A 20,348-nucleotide genomic window follows, 5' to 3' on the forward strand; every position below is an offset into this window, starting at 1 on the left:
CACAGTTCATTTCATAAAACTGTAATTATTTTATTAATCTATTTTAGAATGATGGCTTTGACTGTTTAATTGTATTCTGTTATAATATGACCATAAAGGATTGTAGCTGGTTTTATTAATAAATGTAAAAAAATGACCTAAAAGTTATAAGATATTGACTTTCTTAGTAACATAAGAGTTTCAGTGGGCAAATGTATATGCACATATGTGTTTATGATGGAAAATACAAATGCTTGTGTAGTTCAACATCTTGGTCTAAAATTCCTCTCGGTCTTTGTCAGCTAAACATTAAGCATAGAGCTGACGACAGTGCTAACAAGTATTCAGTACTAGACCAGTCTATGCATCAGGTACAGCTGACCAATTCCCTTTAAAGGGGTACTCCGGTTGTCAACGTGTTTTTCCGTTTTTGACTTACCCTATTTGTTTTGTTTAATTTCTATTCTTGTTGTTTGGACTACTCTATTTCCGTTCTTTGTTGTCTTTTTATCCCCCACTTTGTTTTCCTATCTTTGCTTCTATTTCCTGTTTCTTGCTTTGCTGAAAACTACAAATCCCAGCATGCCACATGCCTTGCTGGTTTGGGACGGCGCCTTTTTTTTTTTTTTTGTTCCGCCCTTTATCCATCCTACTATTTTCCCGGGTCGGCCTCCTTACACACAGCACACTAATATAATCAGCCTTGGTTGGGATACACTGTCATACACACACACAAAAGGGACTACAACTCCCAGAATGTGTCATTCAGGAGTCTTCAGTCTGTGGTATAACACCAGCATGCTGCCTCTGTAGTCTCCTGGGGCTTGTAGTTCACCACACCTCTGTAGGGCATACACCAGTGTTTCCCAACCAGGGCGCCTCCAGGTGTTGCAAAACTATAACTCCCAGCATGCCCTGACAGCCTTTGGGCATGCTAGGAGTTGTATTTTTGCAACAGCTGGAGGCACACTGGTTGAGAAACACTGGTGTAACATGATGTGTATGCTGAATAGGCTAGAACAGTTTTTCTCAACCAGTGTACCTCCAGCTGTTTCAAATCTACAACTCCCAGCATGCCCAAAGTCTGTCAGGGCATGCTGGGAGTTGTAGTTTTGCAACAGCTGGAGACACACTGGTTTGTAAACACTAACATACACACACAAACACACACACACACACGCACACAACAGGAACTACAACTGCCAGCATGTGTCATTCAGGAGCCCCCCCCCCCCCCTCCCCCTTCACATATAGGGGGAGATTTATCAAAACCTGTGCATAGGGAAACTTTCCCAGTTGCCCATAGCAACCAATAATCTTGCTGCTTTCATTTTTATGAAGGCCTGTGAAAAATGAAAGAAGCAATCTGATCGGTTGCTATGGGTTCCTCTGAACAGGTTTTGATAAATCTCCACCATAGAGATCATTCCCAGTATGAGATTTATTCCCCTGCAGTCCATACATCCCCATCCCGTGCACCTTGTCATCCTCCCCTTCAGATAACACTTATCTTCTCTGTGAGGTCCTTCTCCTGTGCAGACCTGCGTCCTTAGAATACAGAGCAGGGGGGAGGGGAGGTGAGGAGCTGTGTACTCAGCTGGATGAGATGAGGGGGCGTGGCTTATTCCTCTCATGCAGACAGAGAAGAAGAAAAAAAAAAGCTGTGACATCTTGTCCACAACAGACTCAGAACTGTGGACAACAGTAAAAGAAAACCCTCTGAACTACAGAACTTCTTGCCCAACAAACAGGTAAGAAAAACACACACAAGTTGCCAAAACATATAACACATGTATATTGCAAAAAAAACTAGACTTACAAAGAAGATGCCATATAGTCAAAAAAATAACCACCGGGTACCCCTTTAAGACTGAGTTAACACAAGTATAATAATACCATCATACTGATCAAATGCAAATTACCAAGACCAATATTAGCAATGGATAAAATCTACAATACAAAGACCAGTATTCCCCTCATACAGTTACCATATAATGGTAGGCACTAGTCCTCAGCAGACCATATAAGTGACCGCCGCGTCTGAAGTGAAAGTATCCCGGCTAGTCAGTCGAGCTGTTGGGGACCGCCGCAGTGAAATCGCAGCATCCCGAACAGCTTGCAGGACACCGGGAGGGCCCTTACCTGCCTCCTCGGTGTCTGATCGGCGAATGACTGCTCCGTGCCTGAGATCCAGGCAGGAGCAGTCAAGCGCCGATAACGCTGATCACAGGCGTGTTAATACACGCCAATGATCAGCATAGGAGATCAGTGTGTGCAGTGTTATAGGTCCCTATGGGACCTATAACACTGCAAAAAAAAGTTTAAAAAAAGTGTTAATAAAGGTCATTTAACCCCTTCTCTAATAAAAGTTGGAATCACCCCCATTTTCCCATAAAAAAAATAAAACAGTGTAAATAAAAATAAAAATAAACATTTATGGTATCGCCGCGTGCGTAAATGTATAAACTATAAAAATATATAATTAATTAAACCGCACGGTCAATGGCGTACGCGCAAAAAAAATCCAAAGTCCCAAAAAGCGTATTTTGGTCACTTTTTATACCATTAAAAAATTTATAAAAAGTGATCAAACAGTCCGATCAAATCAAAAATCATACCGATAAAAACTTCAGATCACTGCACAAAAAATTAGCCCTCATACCGCCCTGTACGTGGAAAAATAAAAAAGTTATAGGGGTCAGAAGAGGACATTTTTAAACGTATACATTTTCCTGCATGTAGTTATGATTTTTTCCAGAAGTACGACAAAATCAAACCTATATAAGTAGGGGATCATTTTAACCGTATGGACCTACAGAATAATGATAAGGTGTCATTTTTACTGAAAAGTCACAAAATGGCGTTTTTTCTTCGATTTTGTCGCACAATTATTTTTTTTTACGTTTCGTCGTGAATTTTTGGATAAAATGACTGATGTCACTGCAAATTAGAATTGGTGACGCAAACAATAAGCCATAATATGGATTTTTAGGTGGAAAATTGAAAGGGTTATAATTTTTAAAAGGTAAGGAGGAAAAAACGAAAGTGCAAAAACAGAAAAACCCTGAGTCATTAAGGGGTTAAAGAATGCTATAGGCCTGTCTGAAGAGATGTGTTTTCAGGCCATGTTTGAAACTATGGATGTTGTTGTTGAGTCTGAGGGATTGAGGTATAGCATTCCAGAGAATCGGTGCAACACGAGAGCACGAGTGAAGTCTTGGAGACGGGAGTGAGAAGTTTGGATTATAGAAGATGTTAGTGTGAGATCATTAGCAGATCGGAGAGAACATGTAGGATGGTAGACGGAGATGAGAGAGGAGATGTAGGGAGGTGCAGCATTGTGGAGAGCTATGTGTGTGAGACTGAGGATTTTGTACTGTATTCTGGACTGAATTGGTAACCAGTGTAGTGACTGGCACAGGGAGGAGGCGTCGGTGTAGCGGCTGGAGAGGAAGATGAGTCTGTCTGCGGCATGAAGGATGGACTGAAGAGGAGAGAGTTTGGAGAAAGGAAGGCCTATTAGTAAAGAGTTACAGTAGTCGAGGCGGGAGTGAATCAAAGCAATAATAAGAGTTTTAGCAGTTTAAGAAGTGAGAAACGGGTGATTCTGGAAATGTTTTTGAGATGCAGGTGACAAGAACGTGAAAGGGACTGAATATGGGGAGTGAAAGACAGATCAGAGTCATATATATAACTCCAAGACAGCAAGCCTGCTGCCCGGGAGTTGTGGTAGTCCCACATACCTAGATGGAAATGTCAGGGTTAGGTACAGTATCAGTGTGTGTATATATATATATATATATATATATATATATATATATATATATATATATATATATATAGTAAGGATTTCTCCCTTGACGCCACCACAGGACATGTTTCCACTTCAATCAGCAGGCAAAAAACAGTACTTTATGCAAGTACGGCCCCTTGCCAGCTTTATTAGATAGGTTGCAGGATAAATAAAAACATAAGACAGGAACAAACAAAACCCTAGACCGTCTAGTCACTAACTAAACAATACAGCATGCCCTGACTACCAACTGGTGGGCTTTTCCCGGCCAGTAAAAGTTATGTCTACTGCAACCTTCTACTCATTGTTCACGCACATAGCGTCTGCAACCTCTTGCTGTGTGTCTTGTCCACACTTGGGGCCACTCACAGCTTGGGCTGTGTGTTCCTCACCAGGACCCCTGCCTCCCCCTACAGCCAGCATGCTGTCTTCTGGGGAGATCCCAGACCACACTGTCTAACTTCCTTTTAAACACACTTCCTCTTTCTGCTACCTCATTAAGCCACAGGTGTAGGTTTCTCCAGGGTTGGCTAGGGAAATACACCTTTTCCTTGCCACACTGTCACAATATAGATATATATATATATATATATATATATATATATATATATATATATATATATATCCAAAAAGGTAGAAGCGGCACTCCAATGTATGGTGAAAGCAAATAGAGGTTTATTCACAAATCTGTAACACACAACATTTCGGCTCACCACTAGAGCCTTTTTCAAGCAGGCTCGAAAAAGGCTCTAGTGGTGAGCTGAATCATTGTGTGTTACAGATGTGTGAATAAATGCCTATTTGCTTTCACCATACATTGGAGTGCTGCTTTTACCTTTTTGGATATTGCCTGTAGGACTGGGGTCTGGACCTGGAGCTGTGCACCCACTCCGATCAAGAATCCACATTTACCACAGTGCTCCTCCATTGGGACTTTATATTAGGCAACACAGTGTCTTGGGCCTGCCTTGGTTGCTATGGTGTGTTCTAAAAATTCGGCCTGAGCAAACGGCAGGTGTCACGGATGAGCTGCCACTGGTTCACATTGAAGTTACACAGGGGAGTACCCCTATCCGCTTGGATCATTAAGAAATCGGTGATGGCTTTTCTCTGTTCGTACAGTCGTTTCAACATATGGAGGGTGGAATTCCAACGAGTGGTAATGTCCCAAATCAGACTATGTTGGGGGATACCGTTATGACGCTGCAGCTCAAGGAGGGTGTGCTTTGCAGTGTACGAGTGGTTGAAGAGCATGCAAAGTTACCTTCCCATTGTTAGGATGTCTTGCAAATGGGGGGAACACTTCAGCAACTGCTTCACAACCAGATTGAACAGGTGTGCCATGCAGGGTGCATGGCAATACCAGTACCCGAAGGACGAAGGTAGGTGAAAAAGGTCTGATGCAGAGGAATTTTTGTAACTGGGGAGCAGCTCCTTAAATCTGCTTGGCACTATCCATATTTGTGAAGTGTTGGTGTGGCACCATGGTCAATAAACTCTTATGCATCAGGCATTGGTGGGTGGAAATCCTGGCTGATCAATGCCTGATTCATCTTCACAAAGGTCAGCCTCTCCACATTTTTCGTAGACAGACAAGTTCTCCTTGGGGTGACTATGGCCCCCGCCGTACTAAACACCCGCTCTGATAGCACACCACTGGCCGGGCAGGACAGCTTTTCCAGGGAAAACTCTGCTAGTTGCAGCCACAAATCAAATTTGGCTGCCCAGAAGTCTAGGGAATCTTCAAGGTGTGTTGGCATGGGCAGGTCAAGGTATGCCACCAACTGCTGGTTCAGGTCCTGCTCCAGGTCTACCTGCTGCTGATGAGTTGCTTTACTATGCGGGAGAAGAAAGCTACTCATCAGCGACTGTACTCAGGTTGATGCTGATGGAGCTGGTACTGCTCCTGCCACCCCACCCCTCCCTAGCAGCCATGGCAGTAGAAGGTGAGTGCAGGGGGCCCCCTGATTCAGACCTTCAAGTGGAATAGACAATGGTGCTGATAGGCATTGACCAACTGACTACACAGGATGCCTCTGTAGTAGGTCACTTTGTCCTCCCTCTCAGTGGGTGTAAAAAAGGCCCCTATTTTGAGGCGGCAACAAGGGACCAATAAGGGGGAGATCCAGAAGTCATCCCGCTGCCGAATGGTGACAAGCAAGGCAAGCAAGTGAGCATGCATCCTGCCATTTGTGCAAGTGTCTTGGAGGGACTCCCTGCCTCAATCTCCACTGCATACTGCCACTGTGTGTTTGGGTCCTCTGTCTCGCCTTCCTCATAACCCTCTAGCTCCCTTGGCTGCTCCTGCTCCTCCTCTGTGCTTTGCAGTGTACGAGTGGCCGAAGCGCATGCAAAGTTTCCTTCCCATTGTTAGGATGTCTTGCAAAGTGGGGAACACTTCAGAAACTGCTTCACAACCAGATTGAACATGTGTGCCATGCAGGGCTCATGGCTCAGCCTTCCCAGTTGCAGCACATGCAAGATGTTCTTCCCGTTGTCAGTCACCATGGTTCCCTTTTCCAGTTTTCATGAAGTAAGCCATGCTCCAATTTCTTTATGAATTACTTTTAGCAGTTCCTCCCCTGTGTGACTCTTTTTGCCAAACCATGTGAAGAACAGCGTGACCTGTGTGCCCTGCACACATAGTATGCTGAAGTGCCACTGAGACTTGTCTGGGCAGTGAAGGCAGAGGACACGGTGGAGGATGAGGAGGCGGAGTCGCACACTGTCACAGGACCAATGGCCTAAGAGCATGGAGGTGGAAGCGGCGTGACCTGTCCAAGTTTGTGTTGTGGCTGTGCAGGAACCACATTCATCCAGTAAGCCGTAAAGGCTATATATTGTCCCTGACCATAGTTACAGCTTGAGACGTCGGCGCTGCAGTGCACTTTGGTACATACCGACAGGCTCAAGGACTGGCCCACCTTCTCTTCCACTAAATTGTGCAGGACTGGTACTGCCTTCTTCGCAAAGAAATGATGACTTGACACTCTCCACCTTGGCTCGGCACAAGCAGTCAGTTCCCTAAAAGGTGCAGAGTCCATCACTTGAAAAGGGAGGGACTGCAGCATCAGCAACTTGGACAGGAGCACATTCAGTTTCTGCACCATTGGATGAGCGGGTGCATACTGTTGTCTCTCAGACATGGCTTCACCGATAGATTTTTGACGGAATGGCTGATTAAAAGAAGGAGGAGCAGGAGCATCTGGAGCGACAGAAGGAGGGTATGACACAGCTCCCTTTGGCTGAGGTGGTGGAGCATTGGCTGGCTGAAGGAGGGAGCGGCGTGCCACTGGGTGATGCAGCAGGCTGGACCACTACATCGGAGCCTCGGTTCTCCCAGGCCACTTTATGGTGGTGAAGCACTTGTTGACGCAGGGCTGTGGTGCCAACATTGGGACTCTAGCCACGCTTCACCTTCTGCCGACATAACTTGCATGTGGCTATGTGAACCTCCCCCGAATGCTTGATGAACTGCCACACCACCGAGTAGCTGATTTTCCCACCAACAGTCTGCACTAATTGACTGCTACTGCCGCCATCTCCAGGAACACCTGTTCCACTACCTCCCGGGAAGGTAGGCTGCCTCGAAGCAGGTGGTCTCCCCCGGGCACCTTTGGCTCCAGAATTTCCACTTCTGCCACCACGCTGACTGCCAACCATGCTACCACCTTGCTGGCTCAGCTGCTGCCTCACGGGCAACCTGCAACTCTCTTCTCCTGATGATGATGAAGCCCTTTCTGCACCTGGCTCCCAATTGCAATCGGCTTCATCATCATCAAGTGTCTGCACATCACTGATGTTCTCCTCAGGTTCCTCAACAGTGTCTGCTTCAGGACCCTGAACCCTGGCAACACCGTCTCCCACGTCACTCTCCTCATCACTACTTGCCCGCCTAACGGAGGAAGCGGCGGATGTCTCCTCCACTTGTTGGCTGGGCAGTAGCTGCTGACTGTCCTCTATTGAATCGTCCTCAGTGAATAGTGAAGCTAAACCCACAGCATAAGGTACTTCTGTAAAGGAGGGAACAGAAAATTGCTGTACAGTACGCTTAAAAAAACATATTTTAGTAAAACACCAGTCGGTGATTACTTTTGCCTGGACTTTCACAGTATCTAGGCCCTTGACAGATTAACAGGTACAAAATAGTACACTACTTAGATGTACGTATGTGGTATGCACTTATGAGGGCAGACAAATGTGGTACAGTACGCTTAAAAAAACGTATTTTTGCACAACACCAGTAGAACACAACAGTACTGCAGCACAAAAAAAGCTGTGTACTATACACAAAATTGCACTCTGTCAAAGACTATTAGGAATGGACTTCTGGGTATTATACCGTTTACAGACTAGTATAACCAGCAGATGATTTGTTGTGGAAGAAAGACACAGAATTGTACTGAAAATTATTCCTGCACCCTCTGCTAAGGTTTATGAAGTTGAGGCAGCTTGTTGAAATGTATGAGGCAACACACAGCTCTCTGCCCCTCTCTGTAATACAATGCTGAAGAAAGTGACTAGGAGGTTAAGGGCTGCAGTGAAAATCCTTTTCAGTGGAAAAAAAAACAAAAAACACTGCTCTCTGTCCACCAGAACGCTGATGTGACTAGGATGTGAAACGCTGCTGGAATTAGCTTTTCTGTGTAACACACACAGCGATGTCCGTCCTATCTCTATGCAGAGTAATGAATGATATGAGAAGCCGCAAAATGGTTGCTGAATATATAGGGATGTGACATTACAGGGGTGGCTGGCTGCTGATAGGCTGCATCCTGCATGTGCATGTTCACTCATCTCTAGTTCACATAATGGAATTTCCGTGCTGAATTCTAATGCAGGGTTCAATGATATCAATGGGATTCTGCAGCACTGTTCACACGGCGGAATTTCCACAGCAGATATTTCTGCTGCAGAAATTCCAATTCCTGAGTCTGCAGAAAGAGAGCTGTCCTCTTTGACAAGAGGAATGGTAACATCTAATTGTCAATTCCTTCATACTGTATAAGCAAACGTGTCAAAAGGTCCTTATCAAAAAAGCAAAAAATATATTTATCTGCATGGTTCTTTGTTTGTTTTGTCACCCTGACCCTTGCCTTGCCCTGCAGCTGACCCTGGATTTACCATGGATTTGTGACCTTCTGTAACACATAAATGGTTTTAGTTATGACAAAAAACAATATATAGTTCCTAATATGATAATAAGACACCTAGAAGTATATTTTCATATATCAAGTATGATTTAAACAGCAAGTGGAATGCTTTTCCAATAAACTGCACTAGTATAGGATAACATGAAATATTTTTGGTTCTGATCGTGGGTCCCAAGGACATAGTAGCGTATCCTCGCTCTATTGCTGTTTATTGTAGACAACACCAATGAGGGCTGGGACGTATATGAAAATTTTAAGTGCTATAAGCTATTTTTATTATTGCTCAACAATTGTTTTTTTCTCTTACAAATATTTTTTTTTCTTCTCCTCTTACATTCTTTAATTGTATAGTTCTATGGTTTATTTATTACAAAATCACAAATCTTGCCATACCAAATAGATTTTCTCTACCAACTGTTTATTTCCTTTTCTACAGCTTAAGGTATTAGGGGAGATTTACTAAACCAAATCTGCAAGAATTCTATCTCAATTTTTCCTACCCCACCCCCAAAACTTGCATTGCACCATGATTTTTGGGTGTTTAGACACTTTTTAGACTATTTTAAAAAGGGTCTAGAAAAGGGTGTTGCTTAGAGAAAAAAGGTGTTACCTAAATATGTGCCAAAATTTTGATGCAAAATATTTGTGTAAAATAAGTCAAACAAGAAGACATGTAAGTAAGAGAACTATGCATATGAGTTTTAAGGGTCTGCACTGCTCGTGTCAGGAGGGAGGGAAGAAGACAGGAAAGGGTCTAGAAGGGGGAATGACTTTTAATGACACAGAAATATTCGCCAGCTCATAGCATATATTTGTTACTCAACCTATAGATAAATATAAATTTTATAATGAGACAGGAGACTCACATTATGCTAAATTAAAAAAAAAAGTTGAAGCAGTACATTAAGTCCAGGATTTAATCAGTAATGATACAGTCCAGATGAATATAAGGGCCCCTTAGGTGAAGCCCCCCCCCCCTTTCTTTGCTGCTAATGATTAAGACAAGTACAGTATTGTTGCGCTCTCTCTCTCTCTCTCTCTCTCTCTCTCTCTCTCTCTCTCTAATATAATTCTCATTATATATATTCCCTTATTTTTTTTAATTCGTTTAATTCAGTGTATATTTAATTCCTTGTCAATTTCTATAAATTTTCATGCTTTTCATCCCTATTTTCCATAGTATTCTTTATATGTTTTAACATATTAACACATTAAAGCACGTCATGAACTCTGGGCTATAGAACCTACTTTGTACTGTGTGCAGATGGTGTGTACATCAACATTTTTACCTTATTTCTGCTGGCTTTTATCATCCCAAAAAATGCTTTTGATCGCAGCCACACACAGTCGGATAGGTGTGGCGCAAGGTATGCTATGCCCCACCGCCACCATGCCCACCTCCCCACCTCCCCATAGGTCAGCACTGGGACCGCTGTGTGATTGACACACAGGTCCCAGCGCATATGCCCCTCAGCTCAGCTAACGTGCGAGCCAAAAACAAGTTTATTCAGATATGCACCTTTTATCATTTATGCACTGTACTCAAGCAAACGCACACAGGACAGTCCCTGTTACTAGAGGCAGAAAGGATGTGTGCTCTCTGCCTCTAGCACTGCACAGGCGCACTGAAGAGACAGGTGGCAAGAGTCGCCTATCCGACTGTGTGTGGCTGTGATCAAAAGCATTTTTTGGGGTGATAAAACCGGCAGAAGTAAGGTAAAAACAGTGCTGTACACACCATCTGCACACAGTAGAAAGGCTGTGTGTTGGTTAAACAGCCCAGAGTTCATGACAGTTGTGCTTTAACAACCATGGACATGTATACACGTCCAGGCAGGATGCACGTTCCCGCACCAGGACGAGTATACAAGTCCATGGTTCTCGTGGGTGCTGCCCAGTGCACCCACGAGATCGCGGCAGGGACTCGGCTATAACACACAGCCGGGACCCTGCCGCACTGCCAGGACCGAAGTAAACTTCGGTCCTGGCAGTTTAACCCTTACAGCCATGGTCAGAAGTGTTTTGACAGAGGGAGGGAGCTCCCTCTTTCTTCCCTGCAGGACCCCGCAGCGCGATCGTGGGGTGCTGTGTGTGATCTCCGGTGGGCAGGGGCCTGCCGCACTGCCACGACCGAAGTAAACTTCGGTCCCTGCAATTTAACTTTGCCTTGGTTATTGCCTGTCCTGTAAAACTGGCAGGCAGCATCTAACTGCAATGTTTTGGAAAACTAAGTATTCCAAAGCATTAAAAAATAAAAAAAAGTGTAAAAAAAATTATATAAAAGATAAAAGTGTAAAAAAAAAAGTGTAAAAACAATAAGGGTAAAAAAGTCAAGAAATGTAAAAAAAAATGTAAAAAAATGGAAAAAAATACATTTATTAAATAAATATAATGAAAAAAATTTAAATGCATAATGTGTAGGATCACACAGTGCACATCTGCAGCATATTACATGCTGTCAATGCCCACCAGTAGTCACAATAATGAGCTCCCTGCTGCGGCTGGGTAGCTTTGTGTGTCCACTCTTAGCGGCGGATATCCCGCCGGCAGTCATGAGTAGAGATGAGCAAATCCAGCAACCCAGCAACCATGATTGATCGGTTCACTTGGTCATCCACTTCATCCCAAGGGACATCCGACACCCCAGTCAACAGTCGGTTGGTTCCTCAGACTCAACCCTCAATTGGCATGACCCTCATGCTGCTGCTGCCACTTCCAGGCTTTGTTATTGTGCTGCTTTTTTGTCTCCTCATGCTAATGGTACCACCTCTGGGCTCTGTCATTGTGCCGCCATATGGTCTCCTGATGCTGCCACCTCCAGGCTCTCTAATTCTGCTGCTCTATGGTCTCTTCATGCTAATTCTACCACCTCCATGCTCTGTCATTGTGCCACCATATGGTCTCCTCATGCTGATGCTACCACCTCCATGCTCTGTCATTGTGCCACCATATGGACTCCTCATGCTGATGCTGCCACCTCCAGGCTCTTTTATTGTGCTGCTATATGGTCTCCTCATGCTGATGCTGCCACCTCCAGGCTCTCTCATTGTGCCACCATATGGTCTCCTCATACTGATGCTGCCACCTCCAGGCTCTCTAATTGTGCTGCTCTATGGTTTCTTCATGCTGATGCTGCCACCTTCAGGCTCACTAATTGTGCTGCTCCATGGTCTCCTCATGCTGATTCTACCACTTCCAGACTCTTTCATTGTGCTGCCAGGAATACTGCAAAACATAATTAAGGTGCTGGTCCCCAGTTTCAGAAATCCCTTGCATTAGGGTCACTTTCATGATTCCTGATGCTTCTGCCACCTCCAGGCTGTCTCATTCAGCCACTATATGGTCTCCTCATGCTTCATCCACCTCCAGGCTGTGCCATTCAGCCACTATATGGTATCCTCATAATTCAGCCACCTCTAGGCTGTGCCATTCAGACACTATATGGTCTCCTCGTACTGCTACAAACTCCAGGCTGTGCCATTCAGCCACCATATGTTCAACTCATGCTTCAGCCACCTCCAGGCTGGGCCATTCAGCCACTATATGGTATCCTCATGCTTCAGCCAACTCCAGGCTGTTCCATTCAGCCACAAAATGGTCTCCTAATGCTGATGCCACCTCCAGGCTCTGTCATTGCCACCCCCGGGCTCTGTCATGATTCTAATAGCAATGCCTGTAATCTGCATGTCATACTGAATAACAGTATTATTTCACTAACACAGCACACTCCCTACGCCATTTTTAAAAATTTGGCGAATCAGCTGAATAGAATTTTTCAAAAGTTAACTCATCTCTAGTCAAGAGCGGACACACTAGGCTACCCAGCCGCAGCAGTGATCTCGCCTTGTGACTGCCGGGGGCATCTGCGGTGTGAAATATGCTGCAGATGTGCTTTATGTGACCCTACACTGCACTCCGTTCATACTGCGTTTCAGCAATATGTTAGAGGTATCCGTCAGCATCATGTCAAGTGATGCTAATGTATACTGTAGCAGCTCCATTCATATCTTAATGAGACTGCTACAGTATACATTTGCATCCCTTTTTTGAAATGACAACGGACACCTATACTGAAGAAATTCAGTATGAATGGGGACTGAATCACCCAACCCCCCCTCCCAACAAAATACACCAGTTTTTTCAAGATTTTTTTTTTATGCCCATTGATGGATATATTGGCCATTGGGTGCTTATTACCACAACATGACAGATATATCCATCAGAAACTTGCATCACCGTGCGTCACTGCTAACCGACCAAGGACTGATCAGAGCGGTCCCTGGTCCAGCCAATACATTTGTAGGGGTGCAGTATTGTTCTGACAGCTCCGATCCTTAGCAGGCATGGGGTGGGGTCTATAATTCACATAATGATGCCCTGAAAGCCAAAGGGGGTTCTTTTACTTCTTGGTCCTACCAGGTAGTCAGTAGTGTTGAGCGGCATAGGCCATATTCGAATTCGCGAATATATGGACGAATATTCCTCATATATTCGCGAATATTCACATATTCGTAATATTCTCATTTTATTTTCGCACATGCGAACATTCGCGTATGCAAAAATTAACATATACGAAAATTAGCATATACAAAAACTAGCATAAGCGAAAATTCGCATATGCGAACATTAGCATAATGCAAATTTTCGCATATGCGAAAATTCGCACACCAGTCTCACACAGTAGTATTAGAGCCTTCTTTACACCACACAAGCTGGAAGCAGAGAGGGATGATCACTGTGACGTGTACTGTGAAAAAATAAATAAATAAATAAAAAATAAAGAATATTCGTAATTACGAATATATAGCGCTATATTCGCGAATATTCGCGAATTCGCGAATATGCAATATTCGAGAATTAAATTTGCATTGCGAATATTCGCGAGCAACACTAGTAGTCAGGCAACAAAATATCGCCTAAGTAGGGGTACTGCCCAACCTGGAACGAACAGCGTGATAAAATGTGGGATGCATTTCCTCCATTTCAAAAGTGACTTACCAAAATGATGTCCCACAAATAAAGAATTGGTGGGGGAAAAAAGCTAATTGCTATTTTTTTCCACGCACTTTGAAATAATTCTAGCCACACAACAAGGGCTCAAAGTACTCACTGTTGCCCTAGGTGAATACTTTTGGGGATGTAGTTTTGAAAATGGGGTCACTTCTGGATGTGCAGTATTGTTCTGACAGCTAGAATGCTTTTGAAGATGAAGTGCGTCCTATAATTTTTATAATGACATCCTGAAAGCCAAATGGTGCTCCTCTCCTTTTAGTTCCCACCAGGTGACCATGAAACCAAATATTGCCTAAGCGGGGGTATTACCTAACACGGAACAAACAGCGTAATAAAATATGGGGCACATTTTCTACTTTTCAGATGCAATGTGCAAAAAAATTGGTCCCACAAAGGATGCATTAGTGTCAAAAAAATATATATTTTTTTTTTTCCACTGAATTTGTAACCATTCCAGCCACACAAAAAAGGACTCAAAGTATTCACTTTTTGGTTTAGGTGAATACTTTAGGGGGTGTAGTTTCCAAAATGGGGTCACTTGTGTATGTTCTATATGGTTCTGGCAGCTAAAACCCTTTGCAGGCATGAAGTCTGGCCTATAATCCATTGGGCCTAAAATGATGCCCTGAAAGCCAAATGGCGCTCCTCTCCTTCTGGGTCCTACCACGGGGCCAAGGAACCAAATATGGCCTGCGCAGGGGTATCTCCAAACACAGGCCGAGCAGCTCAATAAAATATAGGGTGCATTTTTTTCAATTTCTTTTTTTTTGTGGGGGGGGGGATGCTTGGGGGGTTCCTATGTTCTACCGCCTGGAAATTCCTGCAAACCTTGCATAGCACATAAAAAAAAAGATGTTTCAAATTTAATTTCTTTTTTAACATTTCAAGTTAAATTGTTAGGCTTCTAATTCATTTAAAATGTTAATTAAAAACTAAATAAATGCTTTCTAAATAAAGTAGACATCCGAAAGTATAAGTTTCATAAACTATTTGGTCAGAAAGTATAAATATAAGCAACCTATTAGTATTAAAATAGCAAAAAAATCGTAATTTTTTTTTATTATTGCATGATTTTTTGTATTGTAAAAAAAAAAAAAAATGCGTGATTGGCAAAACATTACCAGAGTTATCTATATATATATATATATATATATATATATATATATATATATATATAATATAGAACTTAACGTGTGTGTGTGTATGTATGTTCCACCAAAATTTCCAAATGGCTAAAGATATTAACATGAAACTTGGCACACATGTTACTTATATGTGAACAATAAACATAGGATAGTTGATTTAACCCTTACTCACCCCCATTTGCCAGGGGCGGGGTTTATGTTTAAAGTCCCATACAAGTCTATGGGAAATATATGTTACTGCATAACTTCCAAACGGCTGGAGATATTTTGATAATACTTGGTCACATGTTACTTACATGTCCACTTATAATATATAGGATAGTTAATTTAACCCTTAACTACCCCCATTTGTGAGTGTCAGGGTTTTTGTTTAAAGTCCCATGCAAATCAATGGGAAATGTATGTTCCGACATAACTTCTGTACGGCTGGAGATATTTCAATACCTGGTACACATATTACAGGTTGGGGTATGGGGACGGGATGGGAGGTCGAGATAGGAGGTCGGGATAGGAGGTCGAGATAGCAGGTTGAGATAGGAGGACGGGATAGGATGTCGAGATAGGGGGGCGGTATAGGAGGTCGAGATAGGAGGACGGGATGGTCAGGATAGGAGCTCGAGATAGGAGGTCGAGTTAGGAGGTCGAGATAGGAAGACGAGATAGGAGGTCAGGATAGGAGGTCGGGATATTAGGACGGGATAGGAGGATGGTATAGGAGGACGGGATAGGAGGTCAGGATATGAGGACGGGATAGAAGGTCGAGATAGGAGGTTGAGTTAGGAGGTCGAGATAGGAGTTCAAGATAGGAGGTCGAGTTAGGAGGACGGGATAGGAGGTCGATATAGGAGGTCAGGATATGAGGACGGGATAGGAGGTCTAGATAGGAGGAAGAGATAGGAGGTTGGGATATGAGGTCGAGATAGGAGGTCGAGAAAGGAGGACGGGATAGGAGGTCGGGAAAGGAGGCCGGGATAGGAGGATCGGATAGGAGGAAGGGATAGGAGGTTGAGATATGAGGACGGGATAGGAGGTCGAGATAGGAGGTCGAGATAGGAGGTCGGGATAGGAGGTTGGGATAGGAAGTCGGGATAGGAGGTTGGCATAGGAGGTTGGAATAGGAGGACGGGATAGCAGGTCGGGATAGGAGGTCGGGATAGGAGGACGGGATAATAGGTTGGGATAGGAGGTCGAGATAGGAGGTCAAGATAGGAGGAGGGGATAAGAGGAGGGGATAGGAGGATGGGATAGGAGGACTGGATAGGAGGTCGGGATAGGAGGTTGGGGTATGAGGACTGGATATGGGGTTGGGATATAACAACAATATATGAGGACAGGATATATTTGTTAATTTTCCTCCCCAACAAGAATGAGGAAAGAAAAACCGGGCAACGCCGGGTACTCAGCTAGTTCTCTAATAAAGCCAGAGATCCCCAATTTGAAAAAACAGGCCTGGTCTTTTAGGAGCGTACAGGTTTACTTGTATTGGTCTTAAAGGTGTTAAATTTCTTATTTCTCTTATATTTATTCTATATACTAACTGAGTACCCAGCATTGCCCAGGTTTTCCTTCCTACTCCTTGTTGGGGAGGAAAATCAACAAAGGAGGAAGCTTTTGACTTCATATCCCATCCTCATATATATTTGTCATATCCCAACCTCATATCCCGTCCCCATATCCTGTCCTCATATCTCAACCTCATATCCCATCCTCATATCCCGTCCTCATATCTTGACCTCATATCTCGACCTCCTATCCCATACTCATATCCTGTCTTCAAATCTCAAACTCATATCCCGACCTCCTATCCTGACCTCCTATCTCTACCTCATATCCCATCCTCATATAACGTCCTCATATCCCGTCCTCATATCCCGTCCTCATATCCCAACCTCCTATCCCGTCTTCCTATCATGACCTCATATCCCGTCTTCATATTCCGTCCTCATATCCTGACCCCATATCCCTTCCTGATATCCCATCCTCATATCCAGTCCTCTTATCCCGTCCTCATATCCCGACCTCATATCCCGTCCTCATATCCCATCCTCATAGCCCGACCCCATATCCTGTCCCCATATCCCATTCCCATATCCCGAACTCCTATCCTGTCCTCATATCTCAACCTCATATTCCATCCTCATATCCCGTCTACATTTCCCGTCCTCCTATCCCACCCTCCTATCTCGACCTCCTATCTTGTCCTCATATGCCGACCTCATATCCCGTCCTCATATCCCTTCCTCATATCCCTTCCTCGAATACCGTCCTCATATCCCATCCTCATATGCTGTCCTCATATCCAGTCCTTATGTCCCATCCTCATATCCTGTCCTCAGGTGGGACTGATTTGTGATGAAGATATTGTAAGCTGAAAATAGAAGGGGACATGGCTTTGTGGGACTGGACGTGATTTGCAAGACAGAGCGATGCACAAAATGGGTAGAGAATAAAAGGGGTGGGGCGTAAATAGTGGGTGTGTCTTTGTGAGATGGGGTGTAGCTTGCAAGCCGGACTGACGCATTCACCAGGAGATGCAGAACGGAGCTTGTGGCGTAAGGTACTGGAAGTCCCATATACTTGCATGGGACTTGAAACCCATCTTTAATATAAGGGTGTAAATAAGGGTTAATTTTACTATCATATATTCTTATTTGGAATATAAGTAACATGTCTACCAGGTATTATTGAAATATCTCCAGCCATACGGAAGTTATGTGGGAACATACATTTCCCATAGATTTGTATGGGATTTTAAACAAAAACCCTGACCCTCACAAATGGGGGTAGTTAAGGGTTAAATTAACTATCCTATATTTTAAGTGGACACATAAGTAACATATGACTAAGTATTATTGAAATATCTCCAGCCATTTGGAAGTTATGCAGTAACATATATTTTCCATAGACTTGTATGGGACTTTAAACAAAAACCCTGACCCTGGCAAATGGGGGGTGAGTAAGGGTTAAATTACCTATCCTATGTTTGTTGTTGACATATAAGTAACATGTGTGCCAATTTTCATGTTAATATCTTTAGTTTGGACATGATGCTGGAAAATACACACACACGCGCACACACACACACACATACACACATTGGCCCTCATTTACTAAGAGTGGAGTGTCGGTTTGTTTCATTTTTGTGTTTTTAACCTATTTTTCACTTGGTATTTACTAATCTGTCGCAATATTTTTAGTCGCAGGGAAAAATTCTGTTGCACGGTAATTTATGTAGCCTGGTTCTGTCGCACGGTAATTTCTGTTACAGGGTTTTCTGTCGCACTGTAAATTATGTCGCAGGCAGGTTTATTTCTGTTGCTGGATTTCCTCTACAGAAGTACAGATGTGGGAGGTGGGACCTACCAGTGAATATCTGACTATGGCACTGGAGTGCTACACCGACGTGGTGACACAAGAGTCAGGTATAGATTCGTAATTGCTTTTTATGGAAAATCATAAAAGTAGCAAAATATGGTAGGACTACTCGTTTCTCAGAGGCTTCATCCTACCTCAGGTCCGAGTTACAGTGTGTGGATAGAGTAATTTATGTATACATATTTCAATTAATACATTAACACATTAAATATTTGATGTTTGCCGGGTCTGACTGCCATTGGAGGCTGAGTATGACGTCAGCCTCCAGGGTCTATTGGTGGTGTATAGGAATGAATGGGCTAGATCTATAACATTGTGATTTTTTGCCCATTGTGGTCTATGGAGATCTTGTGGCAAATAGAAAGCTAAACAGCAGGGTCCTGGTAGTAATGTGGATGGTAGATCATGTGTAGGTTCAATTCATGATTTTTTGAACTGTGGGAACTAGGTCAATTGAATACCACACATTACCTCCTGTTACAATTAACCTAGTTGCCCATTTATGGTATCCAATTGACCTTTTCCCCACGGTTCAAATATTTTCTTAACTATCAAATGACCCTATCCTAATTAACCCCTTAAGGACTGAGGGTTTTTCAGTTTTTGCACTTTTGTTTTTTCCTCCTCACCTTTTAAAAATCATATTTCAATTTTGCACCTAAAAATCCATATGATGGCTTATTTTTTGCGCCACCAATTCTACTTTGCAGTGACATCAGTAATTTTACCCAAAAATCTACAGCGAAACGGAAAAAAAACATTGTGCAACAAAATTGAAGAAAAAAACACCATTTTGTAACTTTTGGGGGTTTCCGTTTCTATGTAGTACATTTTTCAGTAAAAATGACACCTGATCTTTATTCTGTAGGTCCATACGATTAAAATGATACCTACTTATATCGGTTTGATTTTGTCGTACTTCTGGAAAAAATCATAACTACATGCACGGAAATGTATTTGTTTAAAATTGTCATCTTCTGACCCCTATAACTTTTTATTTTTCTGCGTATGGGGCAGTATGAGGGCTAATTTTTTGCGCCGCTATCTGACGTTTTTAGCGGTACCATTTTTGTATTGATTGGACTTTTTGATCGCTTTTTATTCCTTTTTTCATAATATAAAAAGCAACCAAAAATATGTTGTTTTGGACTTTTTTGCGCATACGCCATTGACCGTGCAGTTTAATTAATTATATATTTTTATAGTTCGGACATTTATGCACACGGCGATACCACATATGTTTATATTTATTTTTATTTACATGGTGTTTTTTTTTATGGAAAGGGGGAGGTGATTTGAACTTTTATTAAGGAAAGGGTAAAATCACATTTATTAACTTTTTTTACACTCTTTTTTTGCAGTGTTATAGCTCCCATAGGGACCTATAACACTGCACACACTGATTGCCAGCAGTTTTCACTGCAAAGCCATAGTGTTATCGGCGGTCGATTGCTCAAGCCTGCATCTCAGGCTTGGAGCAATCAATCACCGAAGGGACACGCCGGAGGCAGGTAAGAGGTCCTCCACTCGTTTCCCAGCTGATCGGGACACCGTATTTTCACTGCGGTGGTCCCGATCAGCCCCACTGAGCAGCCGGGCAGCTTTCACTTTCCTTTTAGACACGGCGTTCAACTTTGAACGCCGCGTCTAAAGGGTTAATAGAGCGCAGCACCGCTGCGCGCTATTAGCCCCGGGTCCCGGCTTCAGATACATGCTGGGACCAACCCGATATGACGCGGGGTCACCGCGTGATCCGGCGCTATATCGCGGGAGCCGGCCAAGGACGTAAATATATGTCCTTGGTCGTTAAGAGGTTAAAGTATAATCCCTGTATACCAACCCGATAATTGAACCCACACCAGGGTCTCCCATCCACATTACTACCAGGAC

This window comes from Hyla sarda, chromosome 4 (assembly GCF_029499605.1).
Source record: "Hyla sarda isolate aHylSar1 chromosome 4, aHylSar1.hap1, whole genome shotgun sequence".
Lineage (NCBI taxonomy): Eukaryota > Metazoa > Chordata > Amphibia > Anura > Hylidae > Hyla > Hyla sarda.